This window comes from Hibiscus syriacus, unplaced genomic scaffold (assembly GCF_006381635.1).
Source record: "Hibiscus syriacus cultivar Baekdansim isolate YM2019G1 unplaced genomic scaffold, ASM638163v2 tig00008386_pilon, whole genome shotgun sequence".
Lineage (NCBI taxonomy): Eukaryota > Viridiplantae > Streptophyta > Magnoliopsida > Malvales > Malvaceae > Hibiscus > Hibiscus syriacus.
Genome location: NW_024062163.1, coordinates 634,646 through 657,161, shown reverse-complemented (window position 1 = coordinate 657,161; position 22,516 = coordinate 634,646). Strand labels below are relative to the sequence as shown.

Here is a 22,516-nt window from a genome sequence, read left to right as displayed (position 1 = left end):
ATGTGATAAATAGGTTGGCATGTAAACAAAGTCTTTAAATTAAGTATGTGTGCTCTGATCGAGTTTTGTAACGTTTTAAACGTATTTATGTAAATGGTAACTATATAGCAATGGAAGATTAAATTTTAATGAGTTTTATGTATTTACTATAGCAGTACTGTAGCAGTGCATCGATGCACAATTTATATTCGATATTTTTGTGCATTGGTACACTATATCACTATTCATGTTACTGTTCACGATATTGTTCATATTGTATGGTACTGTTCATAAATACATTTTGCCTTAAATTTTTATAATGAAACATAATTTAATAGTATATTATTGTATTTTCTTAATATGAGTTCAAATATTTTGTTATTTTGTAAGAATATTATTTCAAAAAGTCAATGTGACATCTCGGACTCGTATCCGGATCTGGTACGGGTTGGGGTGTTACATTTAATGGTATCAGAGCTACGGTTTAGCCGATTCTAGGCTAAAAACGAAGTCTAAAGTGTCTTTATAGGTGTACATGCCAACATAAATGTGAAAACTTCTGATATGATAAAAGTAACAAATATGTTATTTTGCTAATAGAGTTATATGGTTTTATTTTTTTTAAATGTCCAGACATGATACCTCTCAAAGTGAAGCGGGAGATGATCAGCCCGCTGAAAATAGTAATTCACTTGCTCTGACCAGGAAAGGTGAAGAACAGACACCTTCTAGAGTGCTTGTACGTGATCAAGATATTTTCTTTAGGACGTTAGACACTGTCCTGACAATTTTCCAACCTCCTACTACTTCAACTCCGAGAATGAATATTGCAAAGGAGTTGAAGGGATTAGGAGCTCCAGAGTTCAAAGGTGAAGCTTGGGAAGGTCCTGTTACTGTGGACCTTTGGCTTAATGATGTAAAGATCATGTTAGAAGGACTCCACTATTCCGATGTGGAGAAATTAGAGGGAGTCGTCTCCTTGCTTCGCAGGCAAGCGAGAATCTGGTGGACGAATGTTACTCTGAGAATGATAAGTGACCAAGTGACATGGTCCTTATTCTTAGAAGAGTTTAAGCACAAGTATATAAGAGACAAGTTTATCAGGCAAATGAAGCAAGAATTCTTGAATCTGAAATAAATGAATCGTACTATGTACGAGTACGAGTATGAGTTTAATAAGTTAAGTCACTTTACGACTGAGTTGATTTCAACAGACAATGATGCATGTGAATGATTTATAGAGGGCTTGCACCCAAGGTTGAAAGAAATATTGATAGTGTTGAACTTGTCCTCGTTTCAAGAAATAGTAAATCGTGCTAAAGCTCTAGAGAGATCTCAGAATAAAAGGTTTGGGGATCAAAGAACCCAATAATTTAAAAAAACCAGGGGCTTCATCGAGTTCTGCACCACCCAAAAGAGGTAGAGATTCTGGTTTTCAGTCTCAGGCAAAGTCTGGATCGGTAGTATCATCTATTAGAGAATCAAATCAGATAAGAGTTAGACAGACCCAATCAGTAGGGTATGGTAAGGGCATATCACAGCAGAGACACTGTCAGACTTGTGGAAAATATCATGGTGGGATATGTAGAGTAGAATCCGGAGTTTGTTTCCGACGTGGTAAAATGAGACATTTTGTGAGAGATTGTCCATTGGGGACAGGAGAACCAGTACAGTCGGAGCGATTTGCTTCGATGTCTCACAGAGAAAGATGCAGAAGCCAACCTGAATCCTCTACTCAACAGGAAATACGCTCCACTGCTTGAATGTATAATATTAATACCAATAAAGATTTTGATGATCCCGAGATAATAGCATGTATTTTTCTATTGTGTAATAAATACGTTATGATATTGATTGATTTGGGCTTGCATATTCATATATTAGTAGTAAATTGGTTAAAGAATTGAGAATTCAATTAGAAGTTATTTATAGTGATATATTAGTGACAACTTTATTAGGGAACATTGTTCGGGTAAATAAGATATGTTGAGAGTGTCCCATTGGAATTCATAAAATTGAATTTCCTGCTAAGTTGATGAAATTACTATTTGAGGAAATTTAAGTAAGGTTGGAAATGAATCAATTTGGAAATGAATCAATTATATAATTAGTATACAAATGTCAATTGTAAATTGAAAAAAATAAAGCTAATCAGTTCAGACGGATTAGAGAATATTAAAAGATCAAGTGATGGAGAATATTGTTTTGTAAGAGTTTAAGAATATGTACATCAGTGATCAGTTTATAAGATAAAGGTAAATGAAATGATTGAATCTGAATGATGGAAATCTTATGATGTATGAGAACGAACGTGAATTTGATAAGTTAAGTAAACTATTGTGGGGATAATTTCAATTGAAAATGATGTATATGATTGGTTGATTAAGGGCTTGTTCCCTAGATTGAATAGTTGCTATGGATTAGTTGTAGTAGTAAGGAGATATGATTGTAATATGTGAAAAGGATATAAGGCTAAGTTAATCAAGTATGATGTGGATTTGGATTTGTGTATTCAAATGAAATTAAAGGTAGTAGTAGATAGAATAAAGATATTGTATAAGAACAAGATTTTGGGTAATTCATATAGATTATAGAGGTTATAAAGAAGGAATAAAAAGAGGTCATCAGCGATAAGTAAAAGTGATACGAAAGGAATAGGAAAACATGAGTGAAAGACATAGTTCAATTATGTAATCAGGAGATTTGATTATGAAAGGATAAGTGGATAAAAGAAATAAAAAGGATTGAATTTAAATAATCAAATATGATAAAAGTTATATGGAAGTATAAATGATAAGTTCTATATAGAAGTAAGAAAAGTGTGCAAGGTGATGTGAAAAGATTGTTTTATTTCGTAAAGTATATGTTTAATCATATTTGAAGAAGATTTAAAGTTGTATTTTGTTCAAATGATGATGGAATAAAAGTTTGGTATTGTTATATGGTAATTAGAGATTAATGAAGAAATAAATGGATTACTGGTATGGAGTGATGAGAATAAAGGTCAAGGAAAATGCAGAATAAAAGGAGAGAAAATACATAAATGAATTAAGGTTTCTGGTTACTGTTTATATGATAAGCGACAGTAGATGAATAAATAAGGGAAAAAATAGTTGAAGAACTAAAGAAAGGAAAGATTAAGTAAATGAGACAACATAAGAACATTAGAAGATATGTTCTTATCAATGTGTGCAATGAAAATTCGAGGACGAATTTTCTTAAAATGAGGGGAGATATGTAACATCCCAAACTACGAGTTAGTGACTAAATTATAAAATTTCAGAATCTAGTGATTAAAGTATAATAGTTTAATAGTTTAATGATTTATTTGGAAATATTTCCTGAAAGTTGTTAGTAATTATTCAAGGAATTAAAGGGCAAAATGGTCATTTGACATGAAAGATTTTTATTTTCCCTTATAAGATAAGGGAAACACGTGGAATCTATTTTGATTCCACACAATTCTTTCATCATCATCTTCTTCTTCTTCTTCATCATACGAGAGAAATTGAGTCAAGCTTGTAAAGGTAAATTTTCTAATTAGTTGATTATTTATTGATTTAAAGTTTGGGTTTTGATCATTAGATGATAATTAAGCTTAAGGAAAGCTTAAGTTATCTTAAAATCAAAAGATAAAGGAGTTATGAAAGATTAAAGAGAATGGGTTTTTAAGTAAATTTCTGGAAAAGAGTTCATAAGTTGAATTTGAAACTAAATTTGACTTGTCATAGGTGTGAGAAAGAAGTATTAAGTGTTAGAACTGAATTTAGAACATGCTAAAAATTGGGTATGATTCTTGAAGTTCATAAAGAGGAGATGATATTAAGGTTAAAGATGAGATAAATGGATATAAATGAGTTTAAGTATGTGTATGTGAGTTTAGTGGTATGAAAGGAGTTTTATATGAGGAATTTTAATGAAAAGTTGTGGAATTTTTTAGTGAAACCAGTTTATTATTGACAGGTGCATCGATACACTATGAATGGGTACCGATGCACTAAGACAAAATTTTGAAGGTGCATCAATACATTAAGGGGTGCATCGATGAATGGGAATTTTGAACCTAAATTGTGTACCGATACACCCTTAGTGCATCGGTAGACTGCTAAAGGAAAAGTTAAAGTTTGGTTTATTAAATTAGCATGAGTTATTAATATCAAGTTATAAGGTTTAGGCTTATGATAATCGTCTCGGAAATTATGTTTATATAGATATTAAGCCTAAACGAGTTCTGGAACAAGTGACAAGTAAGATTGATCGAGGGAAAGGCAAAGAATTATAGGTGAGTGCAATTTAATTTGTACTTATGTTATTGGTCAAACATTGGCTTGTGATGAGTCAGTGACGGAGTTACTATGGTAAGAAGTAACTTCTAAAATGTTATGTGATTCTTATGTGTGCATGAATACATGGAAATGGGTATATGTTATTGTATGTGACATGATTTACATGGTTACATGTATATGTGTTGCATATATGAACAGATGTTAACAAGATATGACATACATACATGAACAAATGAGAAATGATATAAGCCATATGAAAACGATCTACGTGATTACATGTAATATGAGATATATGCTTACACATACATGTGGTATGTGACAGAAAAGAGGAAACATATGAATGTGACTTATATATATAAATGTTCTACGTGTAAGTGAACTATATGCCTATATAAATATGTAAATTGTTATAAATGATAATGCCCATGTTATGTGATATAAGAGCTAGTGGTATAGTTGACATGCCAAGAGTCGAGGGTTACCTATGTTCTTCGGGACATATGGATTGTTTACCTATGTTCTTCGGGACATATGGACTGATTACCTAGGTTCTTCAGAATCTATGGACTGGTCCTTCGGGACATTTATACGAGCTGTGGTGACAGCATAATTGTGCACAACCTCAATATACTCACATACCTTAAGTTCTCAAAAGTATACATGGGCTAATACATGGTCTTTAAAGAGAATAAATAAATTAATTGATATGATACTAAGAAGCAGGAGGATTAAAACTAAGTTTAAAGTAACAACATATCTCTGATCAAAGATCAGATCATAAGTAAATTACACAGTATGTATTATTATGTGATAAATAGGTTGGCATGTAAACAAAGTCTTTAAATTAAGCATTTGTGCTCTGATAGAGTTTTGTAATGTTTTAAACGTATTTATGTAAGTGGTAACTATATGGCAATGAAAGGTTAATTTTTATGAGTTTTATGTATTTTTACGAAAGCTACTGTAATAGTATTGTAGCAGTACACTATAACAGTGCATCGATACATAATTTATATCCGATGTTTTTGTGCATCGGTACACTGTAGCACTATTCATGGTAATGTTCATGGTACTGATCATATTGTATAGTGCTGTTCATAAATACGTTTTTGCCTTAAATTTTTATAATGAAACATAATTTAATAGTATATTATTGTATTTTCTTAATATGAGTTCAAATGTTTTGTTATTTTGTAAGAATATTGTTTTAAAAAGTCAATGTGATATCTCAGACTCGTATCCGGGTCGGGTATGGGTTGGGGTGTTACAAATATGATGCCCTGAGTTGGAGAAATTCAATGAAGATAACTACTCCGAGGGATCAGCTGACTTATGAGTTTTTTGGAATACATTTTAGAGTTGGTTTGTTGGCAGCCGTTATCTGAAAAAAGTGAAAATATGAATTCATGGATCTAAAGCATGGTGATATAACAATTCAGGATTGCAAGCTAGAGTTTCTATGTCTCAATAAGTATACTGTTAGACTTATAAATGCTTATTATTTGAAAGGGGTCTGCATGTTGGGATCTATAACATGATAACTACTCGACATGAGCAGGACATTGTTAAGCTCGTGGAGAGAGCTAAGACTACCGAGGAGATGAAAGATCTTAGTAGAGAACAACATAATCGTAAAAGGAAGTAATCAAGTTCTAAGGGTCCTTTTGGTTCTTTTGCTCGTCTTAGAAAGTGTCTGAAGGATGATACTTTGAGGTTTGATTCAAGATGTAGACATGTTGACTCTTTTAGTAGGTCAGAGAATAATGGTGTTTCTTATATACAATAGGTTGTTCCTATTTATCCATTATATAATATGCAACATGATGAAGAGTGTCGTAGGAAGTTAGATGTGTGTTTCAGGTGCGGTTTTACTGAGCATTTTCTGAGGGATTGTTTATAGCCTGCTCTGACATATTAAACTCCTGCTCATTCTTAAGGATCATCTCAGACACCGAATGGTAGCAATCAGAGCCGACCATCTTATTTGGTTTGCACCGAATTTTTTGAGTAGGGGCAATTTGCCTATGGTAGAGGCTCTGTTAGGTAAGGTTAGAGCCTAGGTAGCCTGCTCTTGTTTATGCCATGAGACGTCATGAGGATCATGATGATCCATAGGCCATTACAATTAATTTTATCGTTCATTTTATTCATCATTTTGTTTTGCTTGGTTGTGTGTCTACATATTTTTACAATGCGAGTTATGTTGCCCATAATCTTAAAATTCAGTTGAGTCAACTACCTGTCTCGTTATTGTTCAACCTTCTATTGGTCAATCTATAGTGGTTGACAAAATCTAGCGAAATTGTCCTCTTAAGCTCTATGAATAAACTTTTTCGATAAACCCTATAGAACTCTTAGATGAGTTCGATCTTATTATTGGTATTGCTTGGTTGAAAGAGCATCGGGTTAACTTGAAATGAACGTAAGAGAGTGATTTTGAACTTGTCTAATGATAAGGAGGTTGTTCTGATCGGTGAGCTATAAGGTTATCTGTCTAATGTGATATTAGCCTTGGTAGCTAAGAAAATAATTCGGAAGGGTGTCGTAATGTGCCTCACTTATATTTTGGATTTAAGAAAGTGATTTATGTTTGAAATTGAGAATATTTGTACTATAAGGGAATTTTTAGATGTCTTTCCAGAAGAGTTGCCCGATGTACCACCCGAGAGGTTGGTAGAGTTTGAAATTGAATTGTATCTAGGTACTGCACTGGTATCCGTGGCACATTATTGCATGGCACCTAAGGAATTGAGAGAGATGGAGATCAAATTGTAGGAGTTGTTGGATCGAGGTTTTATTCAGCCAAACACCTCTTTATGGGGATTTCTCATGCTCTTTCTTATGAAGAATGATGGTATTTTACACTTGTGCATCGATTATCGAAAGCTAAATAGGCTAACAATTAAAAACATAGACCCGTTATAGCGTATTGGTGATTTATTTGATCAATTCTAAGGTGTAATTATTTTCTCTAAAATCGATCTCCAACTAGCTATTATTAGGTTAATGTAAAATATTATTATTTTTCGAAGACGAATTTTCAAACTTGACAAGTCAAGTTCTTAGTTATGACATTTGGGATAACTAATGCCCCTACTACTTTCATGGATATGATGAACCAAATATTCCAACCATATTTGGATCAATTCATCATTTTTTATCAATGATATCCTGATTTACTTGAAGTCTGAGGTTGAGCACAGTGAGTATTTGAGAGTTGTTTTGCAGACCTTAAAGGAAAAACAACTTTATGTAAAGTTCAGGAAGTACAAATTTTGGCTTAACGGGGTAATATTTTTTGGACATATTATTTCTGCTAAGGATATTTATGTTGATCCAAAAAAGATTGAGGTCATTCTGAACTAGAAGCAACCTATGAATATGGTTGAGGTATTTAGTTTTCTAGGTTTGGTTGATTACTATCGAAGGTTTGTAGAGGGATTTATATGATTGTAGCTCCTTTGATGAAACTTCTGAGGAAGAATGTTCCTTTTGTCTAGAGGGAAGTTCAACAATCGAGTTTTGAGTAGTTGAAATCAGTTTTGACTCAAGCTTCTATTTTGATCCAATCAGAGCTGAAAAATATTATACAGTTTATAGTGATTCTCAAGATTATACATTTTATAGTGATGCGTCTCGTCATTTGAAATCACATAAGTAGTCTTTGAGCTAAAAATCTGAAGGCACTACTTGTATAGTGAAAAGTGTTATATCTATGTCGATCACAAAATTCTAAAGTAATTGTTGACTTGAAAGGATCTCAATTTAAGACTGCATCGCTGGTTGTTCCTGAAATATTATGATTTTAAGATTGAGTAATAACCTAAGAAAGCTAATTTGATTGCTAATGCTCTGAGTCATAGAGACTATGGATTTGAGAGTTGTGTTCGTTAGTATGAACTTATATGTTGATGGTTCTTTGTTGGCTACACACAAAGTTAAGCCTACTTTGGTGACTGAGATTAAGTTAAAGCAACCTCTCGATATAACTTTATTTCTTTTTGCAAAACAAGTTGAGTAGAGTTTTGATTCTGAGTACACCTTTGATGAGGATAATGTATTGTCCTTCTAATGATATTATTGTGTGCCAAATGATCCTGAGTTGCGGAATGTTATTTTATGGGAAGCTCATGATCATCCTTATTCTATGTATCCCGGTGGTGTTAAAATGTATCAGAATCTCAAAGAAAGGTACTATTGGTCTAGTTTAAAATGAAATGTCATAGATTATATGGCTAAGTGTTTGACCTGTTAGTAAGTGAAGGATAAGCATCAGTTTCCATCCAGTTTTCTTCAACCCATTCAAATTTCAGAGTGGAAATGAGAGCAAAATGGCTAAGTGTTTGACCTGTTAGATGATCTTTCTGTTTGTATGTGTGTTTGTGATAATGAATGTGAGATTAAGTTTTTAGAGTCTGCATTTTTTACAAAAAATGAAGTTGTCCCTTCCCCGTTGAAATGGTATGGTTTGAAATGGAGCAAAATGAAATGAAGCTTAGGGACTAAGGTTCTTCATCACTTGTTCTGAATGTTAGAAGAGTCAAACTACAAGGGAAAAGTTTTCAAGTTTAGAAAGTTGTGGGTTCTTGTCAAGGTGGAAGAGGCTATATTTATCCGTTTAAATATAAATTACACATCGAGTAACCTTTTGTAACGAAAAATACACAACGAGAACCCATTGTTGAGTGAAGCTATAGGACCTCAATTGACCATGAAGAAATTTTTATTTTATTCAGAGGAAATCAACCACACACCACTACTAAGTGATGCAAATATATGTTATTGTCTAATTCAGATTTTCCCCTCTTAATTTATGTACTAGTTTCATCCCAATCCTATTAGGGACATGTTCAATGTCACTGTCATATTTATGGTTGATTATAGGTCTTTTGAGTTAATACTTATAAAATGCACACAGGCGAGGGTATTTCGAGTATTCCATGTTTTTCTATTTTTATCCAATCTTAAATTGATTGGCTTGATTGATGTTGTTTCAGGTCAAGGAGTCTATGAGTAACAGAAGTTACCTGAAAGAAAATGTTGATCTAACCAGTGAAATTGATCTCAAGAAGGATGAAGACAACCAAAATATGAGGCCTCTGCATCTTTTCAGGAAGTTGCACTGAAGAAGGCATCTGGGGTACTACACTCCAAGGAGAAATCGGTATGTTCTGCACATATTTATATTCAGTTGCATTTGAGGATATAAAAGTCACTACGAACATTGAATTTACAAATATTAGTTTTATATTTTTTAAGAAAGAAAACCTTTCAGTTTAGTTTGCATATTTCTTGGTTCAAAGTTATAAGCCTTTATGATTTAGTTTATTTTTTGTATGACAATTATTTAATTTACATTGACTTTTGAGTATACTTATAAAATACTTTTTTCTTCAGTGTAATGGTTATGATCTTCAATCTTTCTGTGTATGTTTCATATTTTTCATTTCATTTTTATCCGAACTTAATTGATGTGTTTCAGGTTGGGGAGTCTAAGAGTAACAGAAGAAATCTGAAAGAAAATGTTAGTTTGACCAGTGAAATTGGTCTCAACAAGGATAAAGGTGTTTGTGTTGGTGTTGAAGAAGATGTCAATCCTCAAAATGAGAAAGGAGATGATGGATTAGGAGATATTTGGCAGGAGATGTCAATGGCACTAGAGATTTCAAAGGTATTTCTGACTCGTGAAAAGTAATTGGTACATACCTGTTGTCTTCTTTCTATTATTTATTGATCATTAAACTGCTTTTGAAAAAGTGTTGAAGGTGCCCATTTTAGAACTAGATTGTATCTAGATGTCCTCAAATGTTATGGTTTTCTGTTTTGGGCCACCACTTGTGCAAACGTCCTGATGTAGTTATTTTGAACTTTTCATTTCTTGAAATTGTCGAGACAACTAAGCACTCATGGTTTTGGTTTGTGTTTTGATCTGTTTCTTGCCTGGTCTCATTCCGATTGTATTGGATCTCTACATTTAGGTTCATATATGAGTGGAAAAGTTACAGAGTAAAATGCATGATAGCGAGTTCATAACATATAATTTGGCTGGACGGAATTAGTGCCATATCTAGCATACATAGTCATGAAAGATTGTGGTAGGATAAGAGTTCATAACACATAATTCATGCTTCTCACCTTCATGTAGAATAAGAAACCTCTTTTTTACATATCAGAATCAGTATAATGTTACAATTATTGAACTTCGGGCAATTAATTATCTTCGATGTTCATTTTCACTTATGATGTTTTGGTAGGATGGTTTTGAGGATCTTTCAAGTGAACGGATGTCAGAAGATGAAGACTGTGACCATTCTTTTGTATTGAGGGATGATATCGGTTATGTGTGTTGCATTTGTGGAGTTATTGAGAGAGGAATCGATACCATAATTGAGATCCAGTACTACAAGGTAAATCAATCTTATGATCATTCATCTCAATCTTATATGTTTGTTTGGGGGAAAACCGATTACGGAATTGGTTTTCCTCGAAATCTCGTGTTTGTTTCAAGTAATTTATTTTCCGGAAAATATTTTCCTGTGTTTGTTTCACGTAATTTGTTTTCCGGAAAATGTTTTCCAGTGTTTGGTTGGAGGAAAACTGATTGGTCAACGTAAAACATTTTCGTGGTCAATAAAATTTCATTTGTGTTTTCTGAAAAATGATTTGCGGTCTGATTTTCTGTAAGTCATTTTTCGAACTTTTGCACTTCAAAGAATAAATACTCTAAATAATTTTATTTTATGAATTTAATATTAATAAAATATTTTAATATCATTTTAATCAAAATATTAATTATTAATATTTCTAATAATATAATATTATATTTTTAATATTATAATAAAATAATATATTATATAATATAAGATATTATATTTTATTTTAATAATATAACAAATTATTAATAAAATTTATATTATTATTAATTTCATAGAAATATATTATTAAATTATTAATAATGAATAATATTATTTGTATATTTAATATTAATAATAATCTAATAATATTTAATAAAGATATTTAAAATATACTTATTAATATTTTAAAATATACTATAACACTATTACTTTAATAAATAATTAATATAATTTATAATATTTTTATTTCAATAAATTATACCAATATTAATAGTTTTATTAAAAAAAATTATAAAAATTATATTTAATAATAAATAAATTATTTTAATATTTTAAAAATAATAATATTAAGTTTTATGATAAATAATATTATTTATTGTATTTAATATTAGTAATAAATAGTTTTTAAAAAACTCATCAACTAGTGAAAAAAGGTTTAAACAACATCTTCCAAACATCGTAAAACGTTTTCCAAATGTTTTCAGAAAAATGTAATTCATTTTATGGAAAACATTTTCCGAAAAACGTTTTTCAGAAATGTAATTGAATTTCCAGTAATTAATTTTCCATAATTCAATTTCCATAAATCCAATTACAACCAAACAAACATACCCTTAGGTGATTAAGTTGTAAGGTGATTAACCAGTAACTGACATAGCTGCTCATCCAAGACATAGGAAGCAAATGAAGCCTCATCAATTAGAGGGCTTTAATTTTCTACTGAACGATTTGGTAACAGAGAACCCTGGAGACTGCATCCTGGCCCATGCACCTGGATCTGGAAAGACGTTTATGATAATCAGCTTCATGCAAAGTTTCCTAGCCAAATATCTACATGCTAAACCACTAGTTCTTCTTCCAAAAGGTATCTTGACTACATGGAAAAAGGAATTCCGAATGTGGCAAGTAGACGATATTCAACTGCTTGATTTTTATTCTGTGAAAGCTGAAAATAGGTCTCAGCAATTGGAGGTGTTGGAGCAGTGGGTTGATAGCAAGAGTATCCTTTTTCTGGGGTACAAGCAGTTCGCTACCATAATTTGTGATGGTGTAACCGGCAAGATTCCTGTTTCTTGCCAGGAGATACTGCTCAAAGCACCTTCAATTCTAATTTTGGATGAAGGCCACACACCAAGGAACGAAAACACTGATGTGTTACAATCCTTTGCAAAAGTTCAAACACCTCGAAAAGTTGTACTTTCAGGAACTCTCTATCAAAATCATGTCAAAGAGGTATTCAACATATTGAACCTAGTTCGACCGAAGTTTCTTAGGTCAGACTCATCAAAATTAGTAATGAGGCGGTAATGAGCAAGGTGCAAATACCTGGAGCGAGGAGGCAGATCAAAGCTGGAGCAGATGCAGCTTTTATGATTCGGTGGAGCACACACTGCAGAAGGATGAAAATTTTGAGAGAAAAGTCTCAGTCATACATGAAATACGTTAAATGACCAGCAAAGTTCTCCATTATTACAAAGGAGATTTTGGATGAGCTTCCGGGACTCGTTGAATTCACTGTTGTACTTGTTCTTAGTCCCAGACAGATGGATGAAGTTAAGAAGTTAAGAAAGTATCAAAGGAGGTTCAAGATTTCATCTGTTGGTAGTGCTGTTTATTTACATCCAAAATTGGGTTCTTTCTCGGAAAGTCTGACACGACTGATCATAATATAGATGATAAGATTCATGACTTGTTGGACAAATTAGATATCAAAGACGGAGCCAAAGCAAAATTCTTCCTTAATGTGTTAAATTTATGTTAGTCAGCTGATGAGAAGCTCCTTGTTTTAGTCAGTATCTCATCCCCTTGAAATTTTAGAGCGATTATCCTGTGAAAATGAAGGGTTGGCATCCCGGAACGGAGATTTTTTCAATCACCGGTGAATCAAGTAACGAACAACGGGAGTTGGCTATGGACCGCTTCAACAACTCTTCCGATGCGAGAGTTTTCTTTGGATCTATCAAGGCCTGTGCGAGGGAATTTCTTTGGTGGGGGGCATCACGAATTATAATCTTGGATGTTCATCTGAATCCATCTGTGACCCGCCAAGCCATAGGCCGTGCATTTCGCCCTGGACAAAGGAAGAAAGTTTATTCATATAGATTGATTGCGGGTGATTCTCCTGAAGAGGAGGATCATGCTACTTGTAAGAAGGAATTAATTGCAAAAATGTGGTTTGAGTGGAACAAGTATCGTGGTGACCTAGTGTTTGACATGGAAACTGTTAATACGAATGAGTGCAATGATCTGTTTTTGGAAAGTCCATTGTTAAGAGAAGATATTGTCTACAAAAGGTTAGTTCTTTTATTCAAATCAATTCTCACTTATTTTCTCTTGGTTCTTGCATTCTGACTTCTATTCTCCATATTTTCAGGTAGAGGCTGCCGGGCTGGGACCATGGCCAGGGGGATTCCATAGACACAAGTAATTTCTCATTTCTTTTGTAGTCATTCAGTCCATGCATATATCCTTGTTTATACACTTCTGAAAACAGTGTAGGCAAGTTTCCATATTAACCAATTCGATGCTTTAGAAATCACCCTTTTTGACAGTTCTAGGTGACTTTCCCCCCTATATGCTGAATCACCAATCAATTTCTTGATATATTACTACTATGTTTTTATAGTTCACCATGTTCTGAATCTGTCTCTGCTTCTGGTGCTTCTGGCTCATCTCCATAAGAGAATATATGAAGATCAATGCAAGCATAAATCAGCAGTCCAAGTACATATCATTCTACAAAATCATGTAACAGCCGAGAGGAACTGAACCCCTGTTGCCGATTATCGGGGTTTATGCATTCAAAATCCGCTGTTTCGGCTCCTACCGAAGTTGTTGTAGGATTGTACATTTCATCCCCTCTCATTGCAATGAAATTTTGATGATGGCTTCCACCTGACATGCTTATGCGTCCATCCTCGTAACGCTGCAATCCCAGAGTGAGAGATACACCACTTCCATTGCCAAACCTACCCAATTCCGAAACATTGTAAGCCGTGGCTGCCATGAATTGGTGACTACCACCATCCAGATGAACACCTGCATCGGGAATACTAGAGTCACCCATAGTAAGCCTGTGCTCCTCCCTTAGCTTCTGTAATACATACTCGGTTTCAGCTTCTCCGCATGTGACATTCAGGAAACCAGCTACCGGAGTTGATCCTGGGATGCCTACATCATGAACATTGTCAGATTTGGAATCCATCAACTGTCCATTGCTACCTCTCTCTATCGCCGAAGAAGTCCCACTTTGTTGAAGATCTTCACCTCTGTCCTTAGAGGTCATTGTATCGCCTTTCGTTGCTTTGACTGCATTATCAGACGAAGAATTAGAGTTCATTTCTGCATCAGCAAATTCTTCCTTGTACATCTCTTCAACCATAGGCTTCCATAGACGCACCCGAGCATTTATGAACCAATTTGAAACCTGGGCAGATGCAGATGTATCGTCAAGGCTTCAACAATGAAATATATATAGAAACAATGACATCATTAATCGGATGAGTCTAACTAGATTACAACACATATTGATCAACAATGAACACTATTTACACCCAGACCCGGCTATTAGGGGGAGCGCCCTAAGCGAGTGCTCAGGGCCCCCATTTTTTCATCCTTGTAATTGGGGCCCTCATTTTTTTCATCTTTATAATTAGGTCTTTAATTTTTTAAATCTTATTTTTCACCTTTATAATCGAGGTCCTAATATTATTCAATCTAACTTTTTATCTTTATAATTGAAATCTTTAGTTTTTTTTAATTCCTTTTTACCTTTATAATTGTTTTTTTTAATTCCTTTTTACCTTTATAATTGAGGCCCCTAATTTTGTAATCTCACTTTTAACTTTATAATTGAGGCTTTTAAGTTTTTTCAATCTCACTTTCTACCATTTCAATTAAGGTCTTTAAGTTTTTTCAATCTCATTTTTTACCTTTATAATTTAGGCCCCTAATTTTTTAGTCTCACTTATAATTGAGTCCCTTAAGTTTTTTTAATCTCATTTTCTAACTTTCTAATTGAGGCTCCTAAGAATTTTCAATCTCAATTATAGTATAATTGAGGCATCTATTTTTTTCAATCTCAATTTCTACCTTTATAATTAAGGCCTCTAATTTTTAACAATTTCATAAAATTCTCAATTTTTTACCCCTTTCTCCATCTCTCTCGTTAATTCATTTAATTTTGAATTAATTCTAATTATATTTGTTTCTTTTTTTTTACAAATCTTATTTTTCAATTTACCAAATATTCTTTAATTCTTAATCTTCTCCAATCTCAATATAACGATAACATAATATGTTATTCTTTATTTTTTTTTAATTTATTATTCAAAATAAAGTTCCATATCATAATTTATACCCACATTCGATTTTTTATTCTCTTAGTTGTATTTAAGATGTTTCTAAACAAAACAATGAAATTTATATTCGAAAAAGTTTAATAATTTTTCTACGATATTAAATTAATTGTTTAAAGTAATGAAGTATATTTTCCTTCAATCAAGGCCTATTTTTTTTATTTTCGCTCAAGGTCACGAAAATTTTCGAGACGGCTTTGTTTACACCAAACAATTATCTTCGTTTATATGTCATAAGATGAGTAGTTTGCACAGATTACCTGACTTCTAGTCAAGCCTGTCTGTTTTGCAAGCATGATCTTATCAGAATCCTTCGGATAGCTGGAGTACAACCGAAATAGCAATAAGTACAACATCGAGAAATCAATAAGGTCGGAAGAGTTGCGTCAAAACTTACGGATGAAGAAAATGTTCAAATAACCAAGCACGAAGTATTGAAACAGAGCTTTCAGGGAGCCCTCTCTGAGGCCTCCAAGCATGTTGCTGCATCATACCAAGCTGCTGAAGAGCTCTCTCCTGCCTCAGCTGCTGATCCACATAACGTAGACGAGTAATCCTCATTTCTTTACCGTTTTCCGAAGTATCGTGCTCCCCGAGACTTTTTCGTGTTGCCTTAATTTGACCATTAATTGCATCTTGTAAGCACCGAAAGTGGCACGATATAGTCTGCAATGCAAGTGCAGTGTACGGCTTTGCGGCTCCACACCCTGCTACTACATCAAATGATGATACCACAATCTGCATCTGATGATAATATTGTTTATACCTTCGATCAACCTGAAGTGGCAACCATTCGACACTAAGCGCAATCAGAAAAGGAAACGCAATATAACAGTAAAGATATATCAGAAAGAACATTGTAGCACGAAGAAATCAAACAGAAAAGAACAGAATTCCACTTATAACTAAGCTTCTTTTTGAAACCGTAACGAAAAATATTCAACTAGGACTTTGGCTTCAAGAATTTATCTGAAAAGTTTACAAGAAAAAGTGTTTACCTCAGCAACAAATGGGGGAAAAACTACAATCAACTTATCTGAATCTTACCTCATCCAACATGGACAACAGTTTTGTTAACTTGCTTTGCAATTCTTGTCTTTCAGCATGTGAGAGCTCTTTTGGAGGGTTCATGGAGGATTCTTGCTGGCTTTCCGGCACATTCTTCGAGCCCCCGTCTTCATCAGAACCCTTCGTCCGGTTTTCCTGTGAGTTTCGATTTTCCCTCCATAAGGCTGTTTAAGAGCCTTTTGAACATTAACAACTTCATCCAGCAGTTGTTGTGCTGCCTTGAGATACTTGGAATTAGGAATAGTTCTTGACATAGTTGACACTCCATATGCAGACAATTCCCCTTTATTCGAATCTTGATTACCACCGGAAAAACTGAAACCGGAATTCCGATAAGGGATTTGAATTCCAGAGGGGATTTGGGTACAAAGGCTTAAGGATAGTCCTTGACCACCGTGAACGGTACCGGAAGCACCAGCCATCGGGTGCATAGCCAGCATTTCATTTCTACCATCCCTCCAAGCACCAAAACCATGGTCCCCGAGGTTAGACAAGATTCCTGGCTGCTGTGAAGTTGAAGTGGACGCCTCAACGACCGGAATCCCGGTGCAGTTGTTTTTCAGCTGAGAATTCCCAGCAATGCATCGGAATAGGACCCTGAACTCATATACAACATCGTATTACCAGGAAGAACTGATCCCACTAGATATGATCCGGGCATCGATTCTCTTAAATAGTTCGTCCGAGCCGTATCTCTTTGATTATCGGAACCAGTGTAATAAGTAGCCATATTTCTGTCTTCAAACTCTCCTTGCTCCGGTTCCAGTCGAATTACATAGTCACGAAATGAACTGGAAATAAGCAATCGAAACAGACTTCCATCATGAACAAGCATGATTCTTGAGCATATTCAGAAAAAATAAAGGAAAACAAACTGCAAAGACCAACCAAAAAACTTTCTTATGTTGATCATCTTTTCCAAACACAAAAGAGAGACCTAAGAGAAAAATCATAAATACATAAAATACCTGGAAACCAGTAGCAGTTTGTTTGAGGTATGGGGAACAAAGAACTCTCAAAGACACCACCGGATCCGATGAACAAAAACTCCTTAAGAAACCAAACACTTCGTGATCCCAAGAACAATCCAATCTAACACTACAAAAAAAAAGAATTCTTTGATGTTTGTTGCTCCAAATAAAAGATAATAATAATTCAGAGCAATGAATGAATTCTATCACTTTTATTTTTTCTTTGTTTGTTCGCTCCCTTTTTTTACCAATCATATATTATCCAATTCATCATTTCCATTCAAACTCCACGTGAGAGATTCACACATAACTTCAACTTTGAACCCTATGGCCCTAATACCATGATAGCTTTTCTTTTCTCTCTCTGTAAGACTGTAACTATGTCTCTCTTATTGGAGAGATAAAACAATAAAAAAAGAGACCTTTTTTTTAACTTTTAGAGTCTCTTCGCTTTGAAACCCAGAAACTGTAATATTTCAAATTCTTACAGTCCCTTCTTCTCCAACTTCATCTTCTTCTTGGTTTGGGTGTTGTTGGAAAATATGTTTGGTTAAAGGAGCTCTATCCATTAACTAACAGTTGGTGGACCTAAACAAAAACCCTTTTCCTTAAACCCTCCTAACCTTCTCTCAATTTCAATTCCCCCCTATGCTGTCTCTCTCAACTTTCAGCATGGGAGCCTCGTTTTCTTTCCTTTTTTTTTCTTTAGCTGCTGCAATATCTATCCTATATCCACATGAAAACCATATTCTATTCTCCCTCTCTTCCATTCTCTAATATTTACTTTTCAGTTAATTGTTGATGTTATCCAAATTATGAATCAAATTTTAAAATGGTCTCAACTTTAAAAATGTATTAATTAAGTCTCATAATAATAATCAATCAATTTTCTTATCAATCTAGTCGTAAACTTAAATGTTAAGTACTAATGCGTAGAGCAATTTTTTTTTGAATAATTTGAGGTGATTATAAGATAACATTTGTTTAAAATCTTTTATAATCATTAATAACATACATACACCCTACAGATACAGCTGTTCAAGTCTAGAATTTTTAAAAAGAACAATACTTACTTTAGCTACTGAGAATACGTAGACAGTTAAAATAAATACAATTTAAATAAAAAATAAGAAGCGGTCCAATATAAAATTTCAAAACTTAACAAAAGTTAAAATCTATATGATTTCTTCTGTGTTTACATTGTATCAACTAAAATTTTCTATCAACTTAAATATTAAAAGTATGTTTATTAATCACAGTGTAGTTGTATGAAAATATAATTATTATTTTAATAATTACACTTATATATAATTACAAATGATTTTAGTTTCATGGATATATTTGATAATTAGATTATAATTATACTGTAATTTTTTATTTCATGTTTGATAGTGCAAATTACAATCATAAAATTATAAAAATTTAAATTTTATAAAATAATATTAATTATAAACTTTAAGAGTGTGCATAATTATACAAAATATTCATTTATTTCTCCAAAAAAAGTAGAAAGTGTAATTGAGTCTATGATCTCATCTAATTCAATGTAATTCAAAATAATACAATTGTTATTCGAACATGTAACACATGTATAATTGCACTCAAATCTTTAGTTTAGATACTCTTATGGTTTAAAATGATTAAAAAAATATAAGAATTAAATCCATAGTTTACACATGGTACAGGGACTAGTAGAAGAATTTGACATTTCCAAACGTGAAAAGTGAGGCAGTAGGTACCTCGTGTCACTGTACTTTGTCCGTTCCCCCTAACTAATGTTTAGTTTAGATACTCTTATGGTTCTGTACTTTCCTAGATTTATGCTTTTACCCCTCTGGTTTTCCTTATTTGCATTTTGTAATTAAACTTTTTATTGTAGTTTACTATTCACAACTATAAATAAGCAATTTATTAATATTTAAAATTATTTATCAGATAAACATAAAATATAAATAAAATTATATGAGTATTAAATCGCACTTTATGTATTCATCTTGAATTACACTTGCTTTATGACTTAAATTTTTGTTTTTATTATTATATCACAGCTAAATGAAAATTTTGAATAGATAAATATAGGTTATGCGTTACTTTTTAAAATGAGATCTTTAAAATATTTTATAATAAAATAAAATTAAAAAATATTAAAACTTAATTTATTACGATTGTTTCTTTAAAAAAAATTCAAAACATATGAAATTAGGATAATATCAAAAACTTATATAATCGTGACATTTTATTTATAAGAAATGTCATCATTTGAATGTTCTTGAAAATAAACATGATTTTTTTTTTTTTTTTGAAATGTAGGTCTCATAAATGTTAGGATCATAAAACGTGTTACAGGTCACACATATAAATGAACGGGCCTAAACAATGAATCAGTTTTTGTATTCATCTTGGATTGCATTTTTTTTTTTTTTTGCAATTTAAACTATTTAAATATAGGTGGGTAGTATCTTATTATTTTAAAGTATATTTACTTAAACATTATTATATTTTGTGGTGCAATTTATAAAGCTATATATCAAGTTTGAGTGGTTAGATTGTATTCAAAATTCATGCAATAAATAAGAATAAATATAATTCAAGAAGTAAATTCATACTTGTTTAGAGGGTGCATGAGGAAAAATTATCAGATGGTCCCGACTCACTACGTCATCTGTGGTCCTAGTCAATAATATATGTCCATATTTTTTTTTCTAAGGTGAATCGGTTGAGAAGAAAATCAATCAAATAATTCGGTGCTCTCATTCACAAAGACCATGAATGATATGGTGAGCCGAATTCATCAAATAATTTATTCTACATGAGGTTGTCAAACTTCTGAGAGGAAAATCAATTGAGTCTTTAAACTCCTTTTACATTTTAATATAAATTTTGAATCAATAAACTTCAAACTGAAAATTAAAACAATTAAGTCCTTTGATTAATTTTAATTGTCAAATTATAATTTCTTTGAGATTTTATATTACATGATATATGACAGTTATGACACGTTGGATTTTTAAAATTTTAAAGAAATTTTAAAATAACCTACTTTTAAAGAAATATTGATAAAGTATGAGATTTAATCGTCTAGATGAATTGGTGAAATTTCAAAATATATAATTTAATTAAATATAAAAATAATTTACAGATTTAATTCATTTTTTCAAAAAAAAGTAAAGAACTTTTATTAAACCTAATATTTATAATAAACTGTTATAATAATTATTCTTTTATTAATAATTTGGAACCAACATCCAATTAGCAACTCCCACGTACCATTGGTTAGCTTAGAAGGCAAAGCAGAAAAAGGCAATAAATGTGGCTTATAAACAAAGATGAACCACATACCATAAAACCAAACCTTATATGGGACTAGGACACTTTATAGTTATATTGTGGTTTTGGTCCCCCTACCATGTATAAATTTGCAATTATGTCCCTTTATTTTAATTTGCCCATGTCATTTCTCAATACAAATAATCAATGATATTAATTATTCTGATTAAAAAATTATTGTGTATTTTTTTTCTTTGATTAAATAAAAAATATGATATTTTTGTTGTAAGGTATGGCCATCATCTCCAAGCATCTTTGCTTTGTTCATGAAATTTTGGCCCTGCCTATAATTTGCATGATATATTCTTATATTTTGTAATTAAATTTATTTTATTTACAATATTTAAAACTCTTCTTTTACATTAAACTATTTAAACTTTATAGTATTTAATTCATAAAATGATATTTCGTCATGAAAAATGAGGGCTTTTGAATATTCTGACTTTATTTTTTAAAGATAGTATTGGTTAAACTTTTTTGTGTACCAAACATTGATTAATAAATCCTTGGGGACCAACAAGCAAATTTTCACGGCTGGCATGCAGCAATTATTCTAATCTTTATTCCAAAATATAATCCACCTTCGCCTAACGATTTTATTTTTTTATTATATAATTCTAAATTAATTAGACCATTTTTTTATGTTATTCAACTAATCCAAAATCATGGTATGCTGATAGCAAAATCATAGTATGAATTTTATAAGAAATTGCCAACCGACAATTCTAATCATATATATATATTATTTTGAAGTAAATACATATATTTTATTTAAAATTTAAATATCTTGCTTAAATATTTTTGGCGATTTATTGGTCTATATTTTATTTCAATTCAAACTTTTATATATATATATATATATTGAAATACGATTCAAAATTTTATAATATATGCACCCTATTCATATTTAATGCATATGTCCTATTTTGATATAAAAATTTAAAAGCTCGTTGTAAGGGTACATTACTACATTATCTGTGTTTACAATTGTGATTATAATTATACATATTAAAAATAAAAATGGTTAAAATAGTCATAATCACCAATTTCAGAAAACAATAATAATAATTATAAATATTACCATATTTATTTTGAAGTTATAAATACAATATACAATTATAATTATAAAATAATTGGACGAGAATGAAAATGAAAATGGTTAAAAACAAGGTTATTATTGATACACATGGTGTGTAAACTTATTTTATATAATTTACTAATTTAATCTTAAATATAAAACCCTAAATTTTTTTTTTTGAAAATTTCTAAATTTAATTCAAATCTTATACTATAGGAGAAAGAAGAAGAGTACAACTAGTAAGTCTAGAACCCATGACCTAAGAGGATATGAAGAAATAAAAATAAACAATTTGACCAACCAACCAAATATGTTTACTCTCCTAAATCTTATATTTTAAGTCCTAAAACCTAAAACTTCAAACATAAACATTAACTTTTAAACTCTAAATAGGTACCATCACCAATTCACCATGACATAAAAATATAAGTTGTGTAAAATAAAGTCACAAATCTATATATCAAATATTTTTCTTAAAAACCAATAACAATAAATATTACAAAATTTATTTTAAAATTACACGTATAATACACAAAGACATAAATACAAGTAACATTTGTTGAAACATAATATATTTAAAATTACGAATCAATTA

General features: G+C 31.8%; 2 pseudogenes; one reads left to right on the top strand and one right to left on the bottom strand.

The window, feature by feature from the left end:
• Positions 1 to 9,666: 9,666 nt before the first annotated feature.
• LOC120202248 lies at positions 9,667 to 13,800 on the top strand (annotated as a pseudogene).
• LOC120202302 lies at positions 13,699 to 17,944 on the bottom strand (annotated as a pseudogene).
• Positions 17,945 to 22,516: the final 4,572 nt, after the last annotated feature.